The sequence below is a fragment of the Leopardus geoffroyi genome, chromosome A1 (assembly GCF_018350155.1).
Source record: "Leopardus geoffroyi isolate Oge1 chromosome A1, O.geoffroyi_Oge1_pat1.0, whole genome shotgun sequence".
In the NCBI taxonomy this organism is placed as follows: domain Eukaryota; kingdom Metazoa; phylum Chordata; class Mammalia; order Carnivora; family Felidae; genus Leopardus; species Leopardus geoffroyi.
In genome coordinates, this window is record NC_059326.1 from 143,206,541 (window position 1) to 143,223,233 (window position 16,693).

The following is a 16,693-nucleotide window of genomic DNA, read 5'->3' on the forward strand; positions in this document are numbered from 1 at the left end:
AGAGAGAGCAGGGGGGAGGGGCAGAGGGAGAGGGAGATTGAGAATCAATCCTGAGCAGGCTCCACACTGCCAACACAGAGCCCAACGGCAGGGCTAGAACTCATGAACTGTAAGATTATTATCTGAGCTGAAATCAAGAGTTGCACACTTAACTGGTCAAGTCACCCAGGCACCCCTAGTTTAAGATTTTAAACCATTAGCTCGTCAAAGAAGATAATTTCTCGGGGTCCCTGGGTAGCTCAGTTGCTTGAGTGTCCCAACTTCAGCGCAGGTCATGATCTCACATACGTGGGTTCAAGCCCCGCGTCGGACTCTGTGCTGACAGCTCGGAGCCTGGAGCCTGCTTCAGATTCTGTGTGTGTCTCTCTCTCTCTCTGCCTCTGCCCTGCTCACACTCTGTCTCTTGCTAAATAAATAAATAAATAAATAAATAAATAAATAAAATAATTTCTCAAAACTTCATGAAGTAGAAAGTGAAGATACCCTGTTCTGCTTTGTCTTTCTTGAAAACTCTTCTTGGGATAGCCATAGGTAATAGTGTCCTTGAAGGAAATTTCTAAATGGAATGAAATACATATATAAGCTTTTTATTTTCTATTTTGTTTTCTGTGGGTTCCTTCATAAATTTATGAAGTAACTATGATAATACTGTCAGAAATACAGTTTGAGGGATGGATGGAATTTAAACAGTTCAAGTCACATTAAAAAGGTAAAAAGAAACATGTGAAATTGATTTCATTAATACTTATTTTATATGATGTATCCAAAATCGTATGTTTCAGCATGTTATTGCTATAAAAAATTCACGAGGTATTTCACATTTGTTTTGTACCTGGGTCTTCAAAATCCAGTGTGTATTTTAGCTAGTAGCACATCTCAGTGTTGATGCTAAGTATTCAGTGGTTAAATGTGAAATGTCTTACCAAAAAAATAAAATTATATTTAATGAACAAATATTTTATGCTGCTTCAGATTTCAATTTAAATCACATTAAAAATCCATTTTCTCAGACTAGCCACATTTCAAGTGCTCAAAAGCCACATGTAGCTATAGTATTAAATAACGCAGAACTAATCATGCATGTCTGTTTTTATCTGCCAAGTAGGTCTTTCAAAGAATTATTCCTATGCCATATGTAAGCCATGGATCTCAAACACAACTATTCTAAAACTTAAAAAGCCCTACCACAAGGATCCCTTTAAAGACCAGTACTAATCCTATCCTCTAAATAGCAATATAACAAAAACTCACAGTCTAGTGAATTTTTAAAATATCATTTAACAATTCTTACTACACTGGCAGTTTGACGCCAATATTTTAGACTGTTTTTTCCTTTTTACTGTATAGTTTTGATATAAAATGTTAGTAGAAGAAATAAAAGTGAATCTACCCTACAACCTTATGTGATCAAAATCCATATTCAGATTATTTTGTTTTCATTTTTACTGTTTTATGAATAGAAATGTATCCTTTTTTTTAAAAAAAAGTGTCTCCTGTATGCTATCTCTACAAATGGGTATTTCTAAGCTATTTATCAGTGTTCATCTGGGTATTACAGAAGTTGTGTGGGAATATATATCTACACACTGACCTTAATAAGCCATCATTTTGTAATACATTGTATTATTTTTTTTCTAAACAGGTGACTCAACAGAAAGAAAAAATACAGTTGAAGATCAGTTCTTACTGTTTTGGAAAACAAAATTTTAAACATGCGATTTCCCAATTGGATTCCATTAGATGCAAAGTGTATTGGCACAGTGGTGTGAAAAAACGGAGGCACAGTTGGCAAGTTATCGCTTTTCCAGTCATTCCAGTAGTTGGTGGTTAACATGAGTTTTAGATGTGCAGTGCTCCTGATGCAGTGAAGAAAAGGCCTTCTGGACATGCCTGGTTTTTTTAAGCACCTTCCCCTCCTGTCCACCCAGTTACATCCTTGTAGTGGCCAGTAAAGCTAGGGGTTGCTCCGAGTTGGAAGAACACTGGGTTGACAGAGATCTACTGTGAGCTGTATTGAGTCTGCTTTGAAATCCATCTTTAAGTGCACTGAATAGTCCTCTGCTTGAAAAGACAGCACCTCTTCCATACCAGCTTATATAAATAGTGCAGCACTCTGAAAAAGAAGTGTATCATGATAGCTATAGGACAGGAATTGGAAAGAATCAGGTGGAAATGCACTGAAAATGTTCACATTTTAAAGATGTTCAACATCTGAAAAGATAACATAATCACAGAGATGCATTTAATGTGTTTACCACAACATGATAGATTTACCATGGCATATTTTTAAAAGACCACACACTCTTACACTTTGTAAGGTTTTGAAGTAAAAATTTCCATGCTTTTAAATAGCTCTTCATAATTGTGAATTTATAATAGTTTGAATTTCATGTGCAACTTTGTGTATGAAAAGCAATACTTTGTAACTTGATAATATTTCAAATTATTTTTAGTCTTTTTGTTTGAACGATTGCTTGATTAGTGTAACGCAACATGACTTTCCTATTGAGAATCAAAAAAGAGGATTCAATAATAGGGATGCTGATCTTAAATCTTTGTAATGGGCACATTTAAGTTTCTCTTTGTTAATGCTCCGCAGTGAAATGTGCTCTACAAATGCAGAAACTAGACAGGCAGAAAAGCCTTCTGGGCTGGCATTTTACTATCCTCACATGTTTGGAGTGGGATTTTGGGAGAGAGCCTTTGTTACTGTCAGGAGACTTTTTAAAACATAGGTATAAAGTTCTAGGTGCTGATTTTGCTGTATTGGAGTCCTGAAAGATGCATTTATGTGAAAGGAGCCATTATGAATTCTCAGCAGGACTGCTGGGGGCTTGACCGAAGGTAGATCTGTTGGACCCAGTCTATAGTATTCTGTAGAGTGTAATTCTGTATAAGACACATGTTGGCCTTTATATGAAGGGAGTTAAGGACTGAGGAACCAAAAAGAACTTTTATTTTTTCTGAGGCATTTCTCTGGCCTAGACCCAGAAAAGCAGTCCTAGAGTAGAAGTCCTTGAATGTGTATAACGTGGTTTTCATGGAGAGAAAAAAAAATGCTCACAGATTTGTCCCTTTAAGATGTTACTTCCTTTAAAATAATTAAGGAGAAAACTTCCTGCTTACTGATGAGTAGGAGCTTTTGCACAGCATTTTCACATGTTTCATATTTTATTCATGTTTTATTCCCACTTCTTATCTTGGAAGATTACATCTGTACACGAGATATATATTTTAATGTTCATCTCACAGTGGGGAGGTGTGTGTGGACCCTCCCCTCCTCCCGTTTCCTTCAGTACAGAACTGAAGCATTCTTTTCAACCAAAGACTGATTGGTTTGATTTTTTTTTTTTTAAAGCAAGTTTGCAAACCTTTAAAAAATCACGTATCAGTTTCAAACCTCTGGATGCTTATGGATCAGTTCGTTTTTTCATCCATTGACATTCTGAAAAATACAGGAGAACCTAATATTAAACGTACAGCAAAAGCACTGGGATTTTTCTATGCCAGGAATTGCTCCCCATTTAGTATTAGAGCTGGGATTCCATCAAAAGACAGGTTCTCTTAGAAATGGGTCTTGTGACTTGTCTTTCACAGCCATGTTCTAGTAAGTCTATGGCAAATACTGGAGGGGTACAGACCCCTGTGAATCCTTTGGAGGTGCATCCATACCTCTGAGCACATCCCACTGTGGCACTCCATGAAGGGCATCTCACTTGATGATGAGCAGGTTAAAGTGCGGTCTTGTTAGCAACCAGCTGTGCTTATTCTCTGCTGAGTAACTTTTCCAGAAGTATCTTCTGTCCTTAAGATTCCGATTCCTCCTTCCACAGAAGTACAAGTTAGTGCAGATCACCATCCTTTGGAGCTCGTAAATAATGCTAAAATTTCAAATAACTCCAGTCCATTTGTCCAAGATGACATTACCAGTTGAATCCTCGTGTTAATTTTATTTTCTCCCCCCAACCTGTTAATTTTAAAGAGGTTTTGGAACCCAACAAAATTATGTAAGCATGGTTAAATTCCCCTTTTCTCCACCTGCCCTTAAAAAAAAAAAATGAGCATTTTTGCGCTTTACATTAAGGTTTTATATATTTAGTTAGGATGACATTTACAGGTGATCATGTTTCAAGTACTGGACTTGCCTGTACTATTTATATGGTTTAAAATATTTGATAGTTTTATCTCAGTGTATCATTTGTCATAAGAATACACAAACAGCTGCTTGCTTATGTCGAATCAGTTTAGGAGTTGATTTATCAGTCTAGTCTCGACTGCAGTATATTTTAAGTGGGGAAACAAATAGATAACTTGGGGGTATTGTAAGGCTAATGTTACTGCTCACTTGAGTGCCACTTAATACTCAAACTGTTGTGTATATAACCAATGTGGCACACAGAAAACGTATTCCACCCATCTCCGATATGGGGGGTACTGTGGGGTAGCAGTATGACAAAAGGCCTGGCTAAAGAGGATTTTTAAAAGATGAGCAGTTGTCTTGTTTGCTGTATGTTTTATAGGTTTTGAGTTGGTGAGTAGTATTGAAAACAATCATTCCCTAGTTCTTCATTGCAGAACTGAAAGATTTCTTAATGTGTATTTTTAAAACAACTAGGCACAGCTCTAAGAGTGGATCAGGTGTAGGATTTCCACAGCGGGCATGTGGGTTTTTTCTCATTATGTGAAACCATAGAAAATCTTCAGCACTTTTATTTACTCTGTATAATGGGGGGGGGGGGGGGGGCGGTGGTGGAAATCCTTGTTTCTACGAAGCTGAACTGTGTACCAATATTAGGTAACATGGCACGACCACTTTGCGATAAAAGAGTGTTAAATTGTAAAGCATACTTAGATCATAGCAGGCACCAAGAATTAAGACTCATATATCAGTGGAACAAAAATGAACGGGCAGCATCCTCTGTTTGGAATGGGACCAGGATACAATTAACACAATTTTATACATTCCCTAAGATGCCATTTTTTAATTGCATTCATTGAGTTTGTGTATAAATGTGAATCCGTGCTTTTAGCCTAAGGAAAGTTTTTCTTTCACCAAGTACAGGTTTAAAAAAACAAAAAACAAAAAAAACTTATACGTATCATGAGATAGCAATCTGGAAAGCACTAATGGGTCCATGACGGCCTTATCAGGGAGTTGAAATTTCATATGCTTTACCAGGTTTATTTTAAGAAATCTTCTTGAACAGATGTAAAACATTTAAAAATCATGGCAGATGCATTGTTAACATGCAACCATTTGATAAGGAGAACAGAAACCCTAATAAGTTGTCCCTAACTCTTGCACTGAATTTAAATGGTAATGTAAAGTTAAATGTGCATTATAAACAGATTTTATTTCACCTTTACTGCTTAGAAGAGCTATGCTTAGTGCTAGAGGATGGGCCAGCACGATTGATTTCAGAGGGAAGAGGTAAAAAAAAAAAAAGTAGAAGCACCTTACTTACTGTTGGAGCGTGTTGCATTCATTTAGTGCTGCTGAACAATTCAGTAGTTACTTCTGAACTTTGCTACAAAGTGCTCTTTAGTTAAAGCACATGAGGAGGAACCTCTGCTTAAATTGCTTTGTAAAATAAAGCAATGGTATTTTTTATCCTATAAATCTAATTTAAAAGCTTTTCTTAAAAAATGAGTTTATATTGCTGCCTAAACTATCATGTATGTAAACAGAGGTTTTTTTTTACGGTGAGAGGGAATTTGGAGAGTGAGTGAGTGAGTGTGTGTGTGTGAGAGAGAGAGAGAGAGAAATGTTTGCCCATTGGGTTATTTTGAAGATGTGTTCATTCTAAAATGTTTTGCCCACAGTAAATGTACAGCTTGGTATTTGAGGAATTTGAGAACCCAAATTTCTAAATGTTTCTCCCCTTCCCTCTATAATTATGCCACTAAGGTGCATGTACAGAAAATACCTCTGAGGTTGACATGTTAAATATTGTATCAATGCTCTTTCACACTGAATCTCAAAGCAGTCATTTGTTTTGAGAGGTAAGGGAAAGTTTTTCTGTTTTTTTGTTTTGTTTTGTTTTTTTAAAGTCGGTTATAAGAGTGCCTCAATTTGGGGGAATTAAGGGTGGATAGGAAAGGCTGTGCAAAGTGATTTTTAGATGTATACAGAAAGGTATGGGTGTTGGTTATAGAGCTGAATTTTAACAAGGGAAGTTTGGGTTTTTTGGTTTTTTTTTTAACTTGCATGTTCTATGGTTAACTATCAAAGAGTGTAACAAGTTATAGCTTTTGCCAATACTAATTACATTGGTTTTAAGAAGTCTTCATGATCACAAGATGGCATTTTCCCTTCAATTGTGAACCAAGAGGGGTAGACGATACAACCCAGACAGTGACTTCTTCGACTCGGACAGAATCAACACTGTCTCATTGAGTTTCTTACTGTACTGTATGTCTTGCCAAGTGTGAAACCATAATATATATATAGTTTGTGACAATTCGAAGGCTACAGATCATTTTGCATGATGAAAGCCCATAAGGGCTAATGAAACTGACATGTTTTTTAGCCTTTCTGGTTCAATGAAAATTACAATGGCAGACCAATTCACTATTTACTAGCTTTGTGCAATATTATAATGGTAGAAGCAAAACACTAGCACATTGTGCTTGGCTTTTAAAGATGGCTTTAACACCGTACATTAGATGGAAGTATGCACAGTGTATTGTAAATGCCACTCTTGCAAATTTACAATACTTATATGCTCCATTAATAATATTTTAAAGTATTAAAAGTACAAAGAAAAAACTAAGCAGGCATTTATAGCAATACTCTGAAATCTCCAATAATTGTTTTGACTGTTGCCTTTTGCTCTTTAGTGCAACTTTTCTGCATTGTAATTACTGCTTTGTATTTCCTGTTTTTTACACTTACGACTTCAGAGTTAAGTACTTGTACAGCAAGTATTGCAGTCACCTTCTCTTGTACATGCAATGTAACAACATACAGTTTTGGTGCTTAACAATATTCCTCTTTTTCTTTAATAAAAGATATTTATTGAGTTAACTTCATTTTGTTTGTTTAAAACAACTTTGGTGGGGCGCCTGGGTGGCTCTGTCAGTTGAGCGCCTGACTCTTGATTTTGGTGCAGGTGATGATCTTACCATCTGTGGGTTCGAGCCCTCCTCCCCAGTGCGGAGCCGACTTGGGATTCTCTCTCCCTCTCTCAAAATAAATAAACTTAAAAAGAAAAAAATGCATTGGTGGTGTGCTTTTGCTATAAAATGATAAACAGGCTTCAGAGATGGTATACCCCTGTACCAGTGCCTCTTCCTATTTGTAATGAAGCGTTTTAACGGTAGCTGAATTTGTGGTAATAACAGCCTTATTTATGTGATCTAGAAAGCTGTCCACATCGTTGGGCAATGTTGGCTTTCAACGTTGGAAGGTCTTTAAATACCTTTCATTTTAGCAAGCAATTTGTGACCATTTAAATTGAGATTATTGGTTTTACACTTAAACATGGGACTGACCTAAATGGAACCCAGCAGATACCCTTATCCAGTGCTGACCTGATGTGGCCCCTGACATACACAAGGCACACATTTCAGGGCAGGCGTCCTTAAAGGGACTTAGATCCCAGATGGTACCCTGGTCCCTGAATAAGGGCTCCAGTTCCATCTCTCCCTGTGCAGTTGAAATCAGTTTTGCCCCCTTAGAGGATTTTTGTTGCTGATTTTTCATTACTAGGGCTATCTATGTGAAAAGGTTCACAGGCTGGTATTGATTTATTTGTTCCTTCCCCAAACTACTATTTTTAAAATGACAGGCTGAACACAGTAGAATTTGGTACTTCTTCCAGCTTCAGAATTTTGTATTAAGTGAGAAATTTCTCTGAAGGAAGGGGCCTTAATTCCATGTGTTCTGTCTGCACGTACATCAGAAACTAGCCCGAAGGGTTTGATTACTAGAGGATGTCTAGCCAAACTGACAAGTTATCACCTCTGCCTCTTGAATTACACTCTTAACACTTCAGAAGAATCCTAGTATCTAGTTCATCCTTAGGAAAGTCATGGTGTGGTGGCTTAAGCGTAGCCTCAGTGGGTGACCCCTCTGTTGGACTAGCCACCTTTACTACGACAGGTAAAAAAAAAACACAAAACGTGGAAATCTCGGCCCGATAGAATTCCTCAGTCCTTTGCAACTGTCCCACATCCTGACCTTGCTGAATTCCATAAGCCGGTTGAAAACCTTGTCAATTCTTTGCTCAAGTAAGCTGTTTGGGAGAGGTTTGAGATTCTTTGGTGCAAAAATAGCAACATTCCATCACATGCTAACAGTTACTGATGGATAATAAAGTTTGATCATATTTCCCAAGCTGTCTGTCCCTCTGTCACGTTACTACATGGATACCCTTTGCACAGAGACAAGATACCACAACTCTGTTGCTAACCAGAAAACCAAGATCCTCTTGCGTGAGCTCAGGCCCCACTCCAGGCTCTGCGCTCCCTCTCTCCCTCTGTCTCAGCCCCTCTCTTGGGCGCACACTCTCAAAAATCAGTGCGACTTCACGTGGGTCTCTCCAAATCACAGCTACCTCTCTTCCTCTTGCCTCCTCCATCTGCTCTTGGCAGTTGCTATGAATGACTCCATATACTCAGGGCATTAAGCATCTTTCTGATCTCACATTTATCCCTGTCACTAATTACAATGGCCAGGTTTGCAGGGCAGTCAGTACAGTCCTACACTTCCTGCCTCTGGCCAGTAAAACATGCGCCAATATACAAGGCTTTCAGTGGGCAGACTTTGGTCTCCTTTCCAAGCCTTTAGCCCTACTGTTTCTATTTTAGATGCTCATCTCCTGCCTTTCACCTGTACGTGCCTGCCTAAAATGTTTCTCTTACATCGACACCATCTAAATTCCATCCGGTTAATTTGGAAAGCATGTAGGCAACTATGACCATCCCTATGTGTCAACATTCTTAGAACATTGGAAGTAGGGGAATAAGAAAGTTAAGATGTGGAGCGCCTGGGTGGCTCAATCGGTTAAGCATGCAACTTTGGCTCAGGTCACAGTCTCACAGTTGGTGTTTGAGCCCCTGCGCTCCCTGCTGTCAGTGTAGTATCGCTTCATATTCTCTGTCTCCCTCTCTGCCCCTCCCCTCCTCACCTGCACACTCTCTTAAAAATACATATTTTTTAAAAAGGTGTAAAAGGAAGAATTAGAGAAGCCAATACAATCCTTACAATTCTACAAATGTTATTCCTCATTTGAGGCACAGAAAAGGAATAAAAAGGTTTAGATGTTCTCCACAGTGACGGCTACTAAGTGGCAGCTTTGATTTAACCCCTCCATTATTCCCCAGAGCAACTTCCAATTTCACTCTTAACCCTATAAGGTTCAACTAGTGTTCAGCTTTAGTTTTAGACTGTTGTGAAAAGAGCTCATTCTAAGCTAATACTAGACTTGAGTCTCCTGTTTTGAGATGTGCTAGAGAAAACCAATGAAAATGTTCAAGAGGCAGAAAAAAAAGGCATCAAGATGTGACTTCTCAGTCATGGACTATAATTATGGTTAGTCATAGGGCTAATAGGCAGTGTAGATGCAGGAAACTTGTTCCCCACAACACAGTTTCTACAAGGGGAGTCACATGAGCATCTGTATCCCCACATACATACATGCCTACACAGTTCTCTGTCTCACTTCCATCCAGTTAGGTCTCTAAACTGCAGATGCTGACACTTTTAGTCTCAGCAATTTCTTTCTATCCACATGATTCTAGAGCTACAACATCCCCACTGACTGGGGCCAACTTGAGCTCTTTCAACTCTCAGTAAATGCCTTGCATATTCTCTCTCTCTGATCTGGAGACCCTTTATGTTGAAATAATATTAATGCTTTAATCAAGTCATTGCAAGACTAGGGATATGATGGTTTTTGAAGAAAAGCCTTACATCAATTAAACCTGCTAGTTGATTTCTGTTGGAATAGTTTACTACCACGAACAATTAGTTATTTATCCCTAAGGGCACTGAACTCCATCAACAGAGGTTTTCTGTAACCAATGATGATGAGAAATTGGAAAAGTGCAAGAAACCTTTATGTTGTTTGTGACCATTTTTTTTTAATGGAAAGAAAACGAAGTCTGGCAGGAATCAATCCTATATTCTTAAAACTTCTTATGAAAGATTTAGAATAAGCCCTACTCTGAATTTTTAAATTTTCGTGTATGTGGTACAGTGTGTAAATATATACTTAAGCTAGAAGAATAAATTAACACCATTAAGTGACTTGGGAGAAGAATAACAAGATGGGAAGAAACTCACCACACGTAGCCGTCAAGAGCATATCGTGACATCATCTTTTTCAAAATTACATTATGCGGGGCGCCTGGTGGGTAAGTTAAGCTTCCAACTCTGGATTTCGGCTCAGGTCATGATCTCACGGTTCATGAAGCTGCCCCCTGCATCGGGCTCCGTGCTGACACAGAACTTGCTTGGGATTCTCTCTCCCCCTCACTCTGCTCTCCCACGTGAGCATGCACACATGCATGCGTGTGCTCTCAAAGATAAACCTCACACACACACAAAATTCCATTGTGCAAAAGCCATACTATGGTTCTATGGTCGAAGTAGTCCCGTTTGCACCAACATCCCAGCCATGTTGTAGGCCAAAATGATCGTTTTCATGCTTAAAGAAAAACCAAAACCTGTGGGATCTTCTCTGAGTAAATGTTCAAGTGTTTCAGTGGTTCAGATCCACCTTTAAAAATTACTTTTCAAAATTACTTTTTAAAACTCTCTCTGTGACCCACCTCTGGGCAGATATATGGGTCAGCTCCACACTATTTGAAATGTTAACTCTGTTGCCTGACACCATCATAAAGTGCAACCGTAAGTTTACTGTGACCCAGCACTTGCTGGAAGGTTTTCTAATGTCAACTATAAATCTCTCTCGTGTTATCTCAGCTGTGGTATCACATTATGTTGAGTCCTCAGGAGGCGGGTTACTAGACCTATTACCTCACCACCCCAGCATTAGGGGTTCAGTGACTCACTGCATTAGATACAAGTACAATGACTTTATACCTTGGATTTCATGGATGGTTGATAAGAAGACAGACCTATTTCTAAATGTTCATAGACATTCTTCATAACTGTTTTCTCTTCCTAGTTAGCCGTGCTCTTTCCCATGGCTCTAAATGACATGTGTCTTGATGATTCCCAGTTTTGTTTTTGTTTTTTCTTTTTTCTGATCTATACCTCTTCTCAGAACACCAGATCTGTATGTATTCAGCTGCCTAATGGTCTGTTCATCTGGATGCCCCATGCATATCTCAAATATAACATGTCCAGAATGGTGCCCTTGACCCCCATCTCGTCGAAACTTGAGCCCAACCTTTCCCACGTTGCCCATCTTCCACACTTCATCCAGTTCTGCAATTAGGAAACTGCAAATTCTCCTTGCTGTCTTTCTTACCCTCACCCTCCACATCCAATTCTCCAACAAGTCCTATGAAGCCTAGCTCCAAATTATATCTGACCTCCCTCCATTGCTTTCTCTGTCCCTTACCACCCTCATCTGTCATCACTCTCTGTCCAAACCACCTTCATCTCTCAACTACTCCACTGGCCTCCTGATCCTTCCATTGCCACTCTTGTCACCTTCCAATATTCTCCACCCATAAAGTGGTTAGATCACATCTCTCTCCACAGAGACCTCCAATTACTTTCCACTGCACTTAGAATAAAATTGCAAGTCTTCCTATGGACTGCCAACGAGGCTGGCTGTGATTTGACCCTTCCTACCAGCCCCATGGCTTCCTGAGTTCTAGCCACATGAATAATCTGTTTCTTATCTTAGGCCCTAGGCAAACTGTCCTCTTCCTAGAATTGTTCCCTGTCTCTTTTAGTATGACCAACTTACCTGTCTCCTCAGAGTACATATGTTGAAGGCCTAACCCTCAGAAGGTGGAGATAGGGTATTTACAGCAGTAGTCAAGTTAAAGTGGGCCCCAGTCCACTAGGGTATCTGTGTAAGTGGGGAAATTTATGAACATGCATAGGGGGACGATGATGTGGGGAGACATCACAGGAAAGATGGCCATGTACAAGGCGAGGAGAGAGGCCTGGACAGATCCTTCCCTCACAGTCCTCAGAATGAACTACCCCTGCTGACACCTTGATTTTGGACTTCTAACATCTAAAGACCACAGGTGAGACAATAAATTTCTCTTGGTTAAGACACCCTGTCTGTGGTACTTTAATACAGCAGTCCTAGGAAATGAATACATCATCCTTCTGGTTTCCATGTACATATCCTCTCATGAGGATGTCCCACCCATCCTTGAGTAGGTCCCCCCTTATCCTCTGTCACAGTTCTGCTAACCAGGTAATCTACAGATTCTCCCTACATTTGCTAGCACCCGTGCAGTTAGAAGAGCTACATAACTGGTCCTGTCTGTCCAATGAAATGAAAGAAGCAGTAATAAGCATCACTTTCAGCCTGAAGCAGTGAAGAGTCCATAAACATTGCTCTAATATTTCTCTTTTCTAGTGACAAACAGGCCTCATGCACTACCAGACAATGGAGCCTCCTTTTCGGATTGTGAAGAAGACAAGGGTGGCCTCTGTCACTGCTTCCTTTCACCACCCTATCAGGGGAACTAACATTGCAGTCGGGCAAGAAAAAGAAAAGGTGAAGGATCAGAAAGAAAATGACAGTGTTGGGCACATTTATGGTTATGTATGTAGAAAATCAAAAAATATCTTTTAAGAGTTTTAGTAAAAATTACTTGATAAGATTTAGTATTTGGGTATCAACAATTTCTATATACTGGTATCAGGTAAAAATTAAACTTGTAACAGCTATCACTGTTTAAAAACTGATAAGGATGGGGCGCCTGGGTGGCGCAGTCGGTTAAGCGTCCGACTTCAGCCAGGTCACGATCTCGCGGTCTGTGAGTTCGAGCCCCGCGTCGGGCTCTGGGCTGATGGCTCAGAGCCTGGAGCCTGTTTCCGATTCTGTGTCTCCCTCTCTCTCTGCCCCTCCCCCGTTCATGCTCTGTCTCTCTCTGTCCCAAAAATAAATAAAAACGTTGAGAAAAAAAAAAAAAAATAAAATAAAAATAAAAACTGATAAGGAAAGGAAGACAATGTGGTAGAAACCTGGGCATGAAGCTTGAGTGGGCAGTGAATTCATAGAAGAGATTCAAAAGGTGAGCACACAAAAAAGGCTACGTCACAAGTAATAAGTAGAACACTAAGATACCATTACACCCTCAAGAATGGTTAAAATGCCAAAGACTGAATTTCAAGTGTTCTCAAGAATTTAGAAAACTTTCAGGGGGCACCTGGGTGGCTCAGTTGGTTAAGCGTTCGACTTCGGCTCAAGTCACGATCTCATAGCTTGTGAGTTCAAGCCCCACGTCGGGCTCTGTGCTGACAGCTCAGAGCCTGGAGCCTGCTTCGGATTCTTTGTCTCCCTCTCTCTCTCTGCCCCTAACCTACTCACATCCTGTCTCTGTCTCTCTCAAAAATAAATAAACATTAAATAAAATTAAAAAAAAAAAGAATTTAGAAAACTTTCATACATTACTAGCAGTGGTTTAAATGGTACAACCATTTGGGAAGACCACTAGGCATCCTCTACAAAAACATCCTCTATGTTCGCCCTGTGACCCGGCTGATATATGCACACACTTCAGTCAGGAGACACACATGAGAGTGCTCACAGCAGCATTCTCCATAGTAGCCAACAACCCAAATAACCCAAATGTCCACCAGCTAATGAGTAGCTGTGGGAGAGTCCTAAATGTCGTCCAGCCAAGTACAGTCAAGTACCATAGTGCGATAAAAATGAACGTAGCCACACAGACCAGTTTGGATGAATCTCACGGACATAAAGTTGAACAACAGAAGCCAAAAAGAATAATGTGTGATTCTAATCATATCAAGATAAAAAAAAAACAAAAAACAGGCAAAAATACAGTGTGTGTGCTATTTAGGTAGTATAACTGTAAAAAAAAAATAAGCAAAGAGATGATTGTCATAAAAATTATGATAATGGTCATGTTTGTGGGCAAGGAGAGCTTCTTTGGGGCTGTGAAGCTTCTATTTCTTGACCAGGGTGGGGGGAGGTGGTGTCTCTCTTTCCAACAATTCAGTCAGCTGTACATTTATGTTAATGTATTTTTCTGAGTATTACATTTCACAATAAAAAAGATTTTTAAAAAACCTTAATATAGAGTTCTTTTATTAGAATTCTAGAAATTGCTTCTAGAATTCAGTTGCCAAAAACTTTTCTCTGCAAAATAATTTGCATGCTTGCTCTACAAAACAATGACAACCATATAATCTAACATTTCACTTTTGTTTTCTTTAGTTGCCAGGAAATCAGAGCAAATTTTGTGCTCCAATGGGGGAGGAAAGACTCATCTCAAACTTCTGGTCTACACAGTTCTCTGTTCCTTTTAATTCGCTGTGTGTGTGTGTGGATGTGTGTGTGTGTGTGGAGAGAGAGAGGGAGAGACAGGAACTCCTCTGTGTTTTAATATCATGAGTTTCCTTTGAAGTAGGTGGACAGGTCTTTAACAAGTTCGTGACATACAAAGATGTTGCAACTTGGCATATGGCACAGTGGTCAACAGCTGCGACTCAGGACACCTAGTTGAGCTGTGTGAATTTGGGCAGATTACTTCTCCATGCTTCAATCTGTTCATCTGTAAAATGGAGACTGTAATATCTACTTCATTCGGTGGCTACATGGATTAAATAGAAGAGTGCCTTGCACATACGTAAATGTTAGCTATATACTCCTGAAAATAGGATACCAAAATTTCCCACAAAGAACCTCAAAGATTTGAGGAACCTAGAAGCAAGAACATCTGAGATTAGAAGTAGATTGCTCCTGGACAATCTGAAAGGCAGCAATAATCCTGTATGTTTCCTTCTTTAAGGGAACGTAATTTCATTCACATGTCACAAAAGGAATATTACGCAAGAGGCAACATTTTATATTAACAGTAAAACAAAAACAAAAACAAAAACCCTTACCTTCATGCTTCACTTTTTGTAGAGCAAATTGAGTGTCACTGAAAAATGCAGAATTTCTATTTTCTGATGTTCTGTGGGAATACAATCCTAAAGAATCAAAACATCCAAAAATATAAAGAATGACAAAGAACTTCTGGTTAAATATGATGGACTGAAACATGCTTTTACTGACACTGCTTCCTAAATTCCTACCATGGCAGTGAAGCAATCAAGAAGAGCAAAAGAGAAAATTAGGGACAAGGAAGGTCAGTGTCTGCAAGAAGCAGGGTGAGTAATGACTCAGCCGGGGAGGGAGCTGCCGGAGAGTCTGCGGGGAGTACTAGCAAGTGTTCCGAGAGCTGAGGGGCCTGGCGTGTGGAGATACCGCCTCCCCTGCAAGGTTGGGATGAAGGAGGAGGCTGCAAAGGAGAGCCACGAAACGTCTCAAACAGGCACGACAGATTTCCACCCCCCCCCCCGCCCCCCATTTCTCCCGCCCCCTGTCCAGCCAAGAACCTAGAGGTTCATTGTCTGGAATAAACAAGTCAGAGAGGATCTGGAATCTAAGTGCGAGTACAAGAGGAGGGCAAGGGTGACGCCGAACGCTGGAGGGTTAAGTTACAATCTACCTTCGGAACCAGGCGGCCCCTGGCTGCTTTCTCCTGCCTGGTTCGGAGATGGGCCTCAGCTGGCCATCTATAGCCCCCAGAGGCATCTGGAAGATCCCTCTCTAGAGGAACTAAAAGGCTGCAGAGAAAAGACCATCCCATGTTGATATCTGTATGTGGGGATGGGAGGAGGGTCACCAGATGACAAAGCTGGCCTCCGACCGGTCAATGTCCCCCCAAAGCCACCAGCCAGCCTGCTCCACCCCACATCCCTCACCCAAGCGCCCCAGGGTTTCACTGTAGAATGTGAACACACTGCTTAGAATTGGAGACCCAGTTTCAGAACATCTCCACACAATGGAGAGAGACCAAAACAAACTAAGGAAAGTAACTCTTGGAAAATAGACAATTCAGAGACTAGGGGGAAAAAGTTACTTCTATCGGGGAAAAGGTGAAATACTACACCCATGAAATAAGAATGTGTTGCAATAAAAAGGAATATTCTGAGAACAACGAACGACACAAACAAAAACCGTGACAGGTGATATGACAAATTCAATGCAAGGTTTAAAAGCTAGAGGCCAGGAACTCGTTGAGCCAAATAAACAGCTAAAGAGACGAACAACAGAAAACATAGTTAGGGTTAATTCAGCTAATCCAATATCTGACTGACGTTGGGGAGTAGAAAAAAGCAGAGAAGAGAAAATAATTTAAAAAACAGTACAAGAGGGGAGGCTGGGTGGCTCAGTTGGTTAAACATCCGACTCTTGATTTTAGCTCAGGTCGTGATCTCACGGTACTTGAGTTTGAGCTCCGCATCGGGCTCTGCGCTGGCAGCTTGGAGCCTGGAGCCTGCTTGAGATTCTCTCTCTCCCTCTCTCTCTCTCTCTGCCTGTCTTCTGCTCATGCTTTCTCTCTGTCTCAAAATAAATAACCATGAAAAAAAATAGTCTTTTAAAAATGAAAAACAGTACAAGAAACTTACTCTTCTCGCTACAATCAGTTGGATTTTCTTTCATGTACAAGAGAAGGATGCTCAGCTGGTCCCGTGAGGAGTGTGCCAGTAAGAAGAGGCAGAAATGCCCCCCGG

General features: G+C 40.0%; 1 protein-coding gene and 1 long non-coding RNA gene across 2 annotated transcripts in view; one reads left to right on the forward strand and one right to left on the reverse strand.

Annotated features, from left to right (window-relative positions):
- The window catches only part of JMY (junction mediating and regulatory protein, p53 cofactor), a 108,686-nt gene extending 101,659 nt beyond the window's left edge, over window positions 1-7,027 (forward strand). Inside the window, exon 11 of the mRNA XM_045496619.1 lies at window positions 1,643-7,027. The gene's annotated coding sequence lies outside the window, so the exon portion shown is untranslated. The remainder of the gene's footprint in view (window positions 1-1,642) is intronic.
- Window positions 7,028-13,774: 6,747 nt separating this feature from the next.
- LOC123602749 lies at window positions 13,775-16,367 on the reverse strand. Its single transcript, XR_006714566.1, has 3 exons — window positions 15,625-16,367; window positions 15,017-15,103; window positions 13,775-14,682 (listed from the first exon to the last, which is right to left on the reverse strand). It is a non-coding gene; the product is annotated as an uncharacterized LOC123602749 (long non-coding RNA).
- Window positions 16,368-16,693: the final 326 nt, after the last annotated feature.